Below are 6,000 nucleotides of genomic sequence, written 5' to 3' on the forward strand. Positions count from 1 at the left end.
ACCAGGGACTCTGCTATGGGCTGTGTTTTGCACCCAGAGTGGTGGAGACAAAGAAGGAATTAAGAATACCTATCATTGCTGTGACACTGCTGATCAAGAGCTCCCAGAGTGTTTCAGGAAGATTGGAATTATAGAATCATTAGGGTTGGAAAACACCTCCAAGAGCATCAAGTCCAACCGTTGTCTGAACACCACTTTGTTATCACATCCCAGGGATGGTGAGTCCACCACTTCCCTGGGCAGCCCCTGCAATGCTTCACAACCCTTCCAGTGAAGAAATGCTTCCTGAAAATTGCATTAGTATAAACCAGACCACACTGTTGTTCCTGGAGCACAATACCCTTGCTAAGGACAGGGCCTTTCATGGTGGAATTGGAGCAGAAACAGCAGCCCATGTGTTCCAGGGCCTCACAGCCCTGCTGTGCATTCCTCACCTTATCACAGCCCCGCTGATAACACTCCATCCCAGGATTTATGCTAATGACCATAGGAGACATGCATTTCCTTTCTCATTTTAAATGTATTTTTTATACAATCAGGTGCCCCTGATAGCTGTCCATTTGGTGTTTTAAACCTGCCTTTGCCTCAGCAGCCCTCTCCTCAGGCTCTGCAGACCTGCTGCTGCTCAGAGGCTCGTGGGCTGCGCTACAGGCGCCTGCGGTTCCCTCGAGTCGCGGCTCAGTGGCTGCTTTATATTTGGCATTGCCAGAGGATTTTCTGTCCCTCCCCATCACGAGTGCGTGAGGCAGAATCCACTTTTAGCAGGGACGGAGCGAAAGAGCCGGGAGAAATATCCTCCAAAACCTTCTTGATTAACACAATCGCGCAGCAGACGAGTTCATTTCAGGCGGCCCCGACCGGGGGACTTCTCAGCAGTGCAGGCAGATGGTGGGAAGGGAGGGAGTGAATGGGTGACCCCCCTCCAGACACATTTAGGAGGCCGGGGAGGGAAGGACGCGGTACCCAGGGGCGAAGTCGTGCTTTGAGCGTGGAGAGAGCCAGGCTGCTGTGAGTCAGAGCGGCCTGCAACGCGTGAGCAGCAAATTCTCCCTCCGAGGAGTAAGCGGGGCTTTGGAGAATAGAAAATAGCTGAGCCAGGCGACGCCACCAGCATGACCAGCCCCTGGAAACGCCGTGGGCTCTGCCCGGGTTTTTATAGCGGCTGGCCCGGGGAGGGTGTAATGCCAGAGTCTGTAATGCCAGATTACCCTGGCAATAAGCAGGTGCTGCTGTGAGCACCCCCGGGGTGATCTAATCCCTCCAGCCGGAGCCGTTGCAGTTATTTAGCAACAAGGCACCGGAGGAGAGGGGTGCACAGAGAGGCAGAGGGGAGACACGGGGTGTTTTGTGTGTTAGGGGTACGAGAGCAGCTCAGATCGGTGCTGCAGCACAAACACGGGCATTGTTCGAGCTGTAAACTCAGCTCCAGGCCTGATGAGCTCGTTTGCTTTCCCTGTTCCCGGCGGATGCTCTTCCGCCCAGGGCCGGCTCTGCATCTCCTGCAGGCTGGGGCAGCTCGGCTGGGGCTGAGAGCAGGAAGCGGGGGGCTCCCACAGGCTTCCCCAGACTGCAACCATGAGCTTGTGGAACATCTCTCTCCTTAAGCTCTAAGTTGGACTTCCTCCAGCCACAGATCTCACACTTTTGGGACCTCTCTGGTCTGCTGTGGTGGTGATGTGTTCGTGCAGCCCTAACCTGCCCAGAGAAGCTGTGGATGGCCCATCCCTGCAAGTGTTCAAGGCCAGGTTGGTTGGGGCTCGGAGCAATCTGGTTAGTGGAAGGTGTCTCTGCCCATGGGTGAGCTTTAAGGTTCCTTCCAACCCCAACCAGCCTGCGATTCTGAGATCTCAGGTTTGGTTTTATGGCCAAGTGAGTCAAAACACCAGAGGTGTTTTAATTGCGGCCTGAAAGATTCTGTGTTGCTTGGTGGGAATGGGGGCAATAAATTACATGCACAGCCTTAATCCCTGGAGTGGTACAGCCTTTCCTAGTGTGACTTGCACCTATGCTGCCAATCCATCTGCCAAAAACATGGGACTTAAGCTTTCAAAGACATCTGTTTCTGGGCTGGAGTAGCTCAGCTTTGCTTTTCTTACAATGACTGGTTGATTTGTGTAAGTTTATCTGGGCTGGGAAACCAAGAGAAACCTTCCCAGATATTTCATCTTTCTCCCTCCCTCCCCCATCCAAATGTCCAATAAAGTTTTTCATTAACCTTAAGACATCTTCGGAACGAGAGTGCATTTCCATGTAAATGCAGCTGAAGGGAACAAACAGCATCTGCTCTGCAAATATTAAATGCGGGCAGTCGATGAATAGACTTATCTCCTTTATCATGATTAGCCACATTTCTGCCTTGTAATTTTGGCCTATCACTCAACAGAAACTGTAATCAGGATGTAATACATCCTATTGGTAAATTACAGCCATGCAGCTGTTGGAGGCAGCAGCTGAGCCCTTCAGCAATTTAAACCAGGTTTTATTACACCCAGGGCGAGGTTCCAATAAGTATATTTGTGTGACACGATTTCAAAATAATAAGAGTTGAATCTTGTCCCACCAAAGTTAATTCTGACGTCGGTTTTCATGGGAAGAAGTGTTTTGCCAGAATCAGAAATCAAACAGGTCTCAGGGGTGTCCTCAGAGGAGTCAGACTGCGAGAGCAGAGGAGCTGTGGTGAGATCACCCCTGAGCAAGGTGTGAATGCTGCCTTGGCACAGGGATTTCTGGGTCACTACACGCCAAGAAAAGTTTCATGTGAGGGAACTTTTGTGAAATCTTACTACAGGATACAGGGCTCAGAATGACACAGAGTGGGCTGGGAATATCCATCTCTATTCCATCTCCAATGTAACAACAGTGGGTGTGTTATCATAACAAAGAGCATTAAAATGTACTTTACTTAAGATTTCAATGCCTCAGTTTTGCCGAGTTCCAAATCAAAATGAAACTAAAAGCTGTTACAATTGTTGAGAGCAAAAATCCTGCAAAACTCCCTAAAGTTTTATAGTAAAACTACTAGCATTTTTTTTCAGAAAAAGAGCCATAACTCTATTGCATAAAATATATTAATGTCATAAAGTCACAAATCATTCTGTTATCCATAGGCTATTAAAAACTCTGCATAAGAATAGAGAGATGCACTGTTCTCTTTTCCAGATGAAAAGTGACTCTTGTGTATTTTGCAGTGGAAGGGTTCCATTGTCCATATCTGTGTCAGTATTCCCTTTATGACCCAGACAAGCAGCTGTTTTCAATATCCCTATCTTGGCTGTCACCAGGCTCCTTATTCTGTTTGAAAATGTTTTGACTTTTTTTTCCCCAACACTTTTAGTTCAAGGTGGAATTACAAGGCTGATGAAAAACATTTCAGACTGAATCACAACAGTACTTTTTAAGTCAGAAATAAGCACTTCTCTTTTAAGCTGTTTTCCAGGAGGCATCTTGCATCTGGCTGTATCTTCCTCCTAACTCACAAGGATTCCTGGAGAATCCTTAACCTTCCAGAATCACACTGCCACAGGGGGAGGATGGATGCAGTTATGGGGTGATCTGATAAAGAATCTCAACTGTGATCTGTACAGAGCAGTAGGCATATCTTACATCACAGCTGTAAATCAGAAATGCTACATTTATTGTCTTTATCTTCCTTATTTCAAAGCTTGGACCTCTCAGATGAAACCATAAATCTGCTCCACAGCCCTCCTTGCATTGAGCTTCTCAATATTCCAGCTCGTGTTTGTTTCTGAAAATTCTCTGCCAACATTTCCTCTCATACTGACACTTAATGCCTTAAGTGCTTGGAAAGATAAACAGTGGCTTTAAGCAGCACAATCTCATGATCAGTTTATCTGAGGATTATTACACGAGCGCACGGAGGAGTCGGCCATAAATTGAACACATTTTGCCCTGGCTGCTGATTTAATTGCAGTGAATGGGATGGCATATCCCAAGAATCACTGACCTGGGACATGAAGGAGATTCAATTGACAATTTTATCCAATTAACAAAACCTACTGGGGTGGGGGAATCAAGCTGTAAATAGGAACCAGGCTGCCCTGGTCTGCAGGGGAGGAGAGAAGGTGATGTTTTGCTGGGGGTTGAACTGGTGTCTTGTAACCGAGCACAGCGGGACAGAACAAGAATCAGTGGCTAAAGGCTGATGACAGACAGATTGAAACAACAAAGTAGACATGAGCTTTTATAAGGGAAGGTGATTACCCTCTGGAAGAAACAAAGCAATTGACTCAATTCACTCATTCACCGTGTCTTTTACTACACAAAGCAAGAACTTTCTCTTTCTGGAATAGATGCTTGAATGAAACACCAGTGATTGGGTTTAACAAATGGGAAATACAATTGTCTGCAGTGCACAGATGATTAGATTTGATCTCATCTCTCTTCTGAACTTCAAGCATCTTCACTGTTTCAGGTGCAGTAACACAAGAACTGTTTCAAAGTGTATTTTCACTGAGCTCAGGTGCATTTGCAGTTGTGAGGCAAAAGTGACCCAGCTCTGCTCTGGACTGAGCAAACAGCTGGAATGGAAATTTTGTCTTAAAGTGTTAGAGGGATCCAAAGAAAAAACTCATCTCTCACAGCCATAAGGTTCTCAGCCTTAAACAAGGATACACAGGCTTTTGTTTGTTATAGTGCTCTTTTTCCTCTTCAGCCCCATTTTGAACAGATTAAGTTGTCTGAAGTAGAGCTTATGACTTATGCCAAATGCTACTTTCAGTAGAGCCAGAAAAGCTGGAGTCTTCCAGTGGGAAAAGTATTTAAGAATTGATGTGGAATTAAATCAAACCGGCACAAGCTCATCCCCTTAAGTGTAAGCCAGGCAAGAAACCAAGAAAGTTTGATTTTAGTGCATGTTGGACTGAAATTTAAAGAAGAGACATCTGCAAGATGCGCTGGGAAAAATCTGTGATAGAAATGTAAGGGCATATTAAAAGAAGGTGTGGAACTGGTCACTGCCCCCCCAGCTGCCAGCTCTGCCCTCCTGGCACAAACAGCTCAGAACCTGCCTGCAGACCACCGAGGTTTCCTCTCAGCAGATTAACACATGAAAGTCTCTGAACAGGATAAACAGCAAAAGAACACAAAGCCTTCACTTAACACTGAGGGACAAAACAGAGCAGCCACCCCAAAGAGTGCCTGTGGAGCTGGGTGGGGAGGTTCTGGTTGTGCTCTTGCTGTGGACATCATAAAGTAGGACCCTTCACTCAAGGCATGAGGGCACAATGCTCAAAAACTGAAGTACAAGCAGTGAAATGTTTGCTAAACTTTCTGTCTTTCCCATACAAGCCTTTAAGCTGCTCCCAGCAAGTCCATCTCTGTTTGCAGAATGAAGGAGAGTTACTTACCCATCCCGTAGGCAGCAGATGAGGGAAGGGGAGGAGGTTGCTCACTAGTTACTCTGCACAGCAAATCCTGTGGGAAATGATAACAATTAAATCTTAAACTGAGGTCAGAAGAGTCCAGTTATGACAACTGTCAATTAATTATCGCCCTATTATTGCAAGTATCCCTAATATAAATGTACAGCTTTCAGCTTTCCGTTCCACAAGGTTATTTTTTTGCTGAGTTTTAAAATCTGGTTAGTGGAGCAAGTCTTCATTCTGCTTTCACCAGCCTGCAAACACCCCACACAGGCCAAAATTCTCCTGGGGTTTAGCTTTATTGGAAATGTAAATCACAACAACAAAACAGCTTTCACTGTAAACTTCCTTTCCAAGTTTCACTGTTCCCAAGGTTGCTCCTTGGTGACACTTCCGTGCCAGTCTGGCGTTTCTTTCCTTTATTTGGTTGCAACTTGTAAATCCAATCTGCAAGTGTGATCCAGCAATAATTATATTGTTCCTCTATGCTGGGTTTAGTATTTGAATGGAGCACAGCTCTGCATTTACAAGCAGGTTGTCAGAGTTACTACCCAGTTACAGGTCTGCTCAAATACACACAAATAATTTTTCTGAATTTTACTACATTATTTATGCCAAC

At 45.8% G+C, this 6,000-nt stretch overlaps 1 protein-coding gene across 1 annotated transcript in view; it reads right to left on the bottom strand.

Moving 5' to 3' along the window:
* KLHL36 (kelch like family member 36) overlaps window positions 1–5,385 on the bottom strand; it is a 46,636-nt gene extending 41,251 nt beyond the window's left edge. Inside the window, exon 1 of the mRNA XM_050311161.1 lies at window positions 5,367–5,385. The gene's annotated coding sequence lies outside the window, so the exon portion shown is untranslated. The remainder of the gene's footprint in view (window positions 1–5,366) is intronic.
* Window positions 5,386–6,000: the final 615 nt, after the last annotated feature.

This window comes from Myiozetetes cayanensis, unplaced genomic scaffold (genome assembly GCF_022539395.1).
Source record: "Myiozetetes cayanensis isolate MyiCay16 unplaced genomic scaffold, myiCay2020 scf16, whole genome shotgun sequence".
NCBI classification, from domain to species: domain Eukaryota; kingdom Metazoa; phylum Chordata; class Aves; order Passeriformes; family Tyrannidae; genus Myiozetetes; species Myiozetetes cayanensis.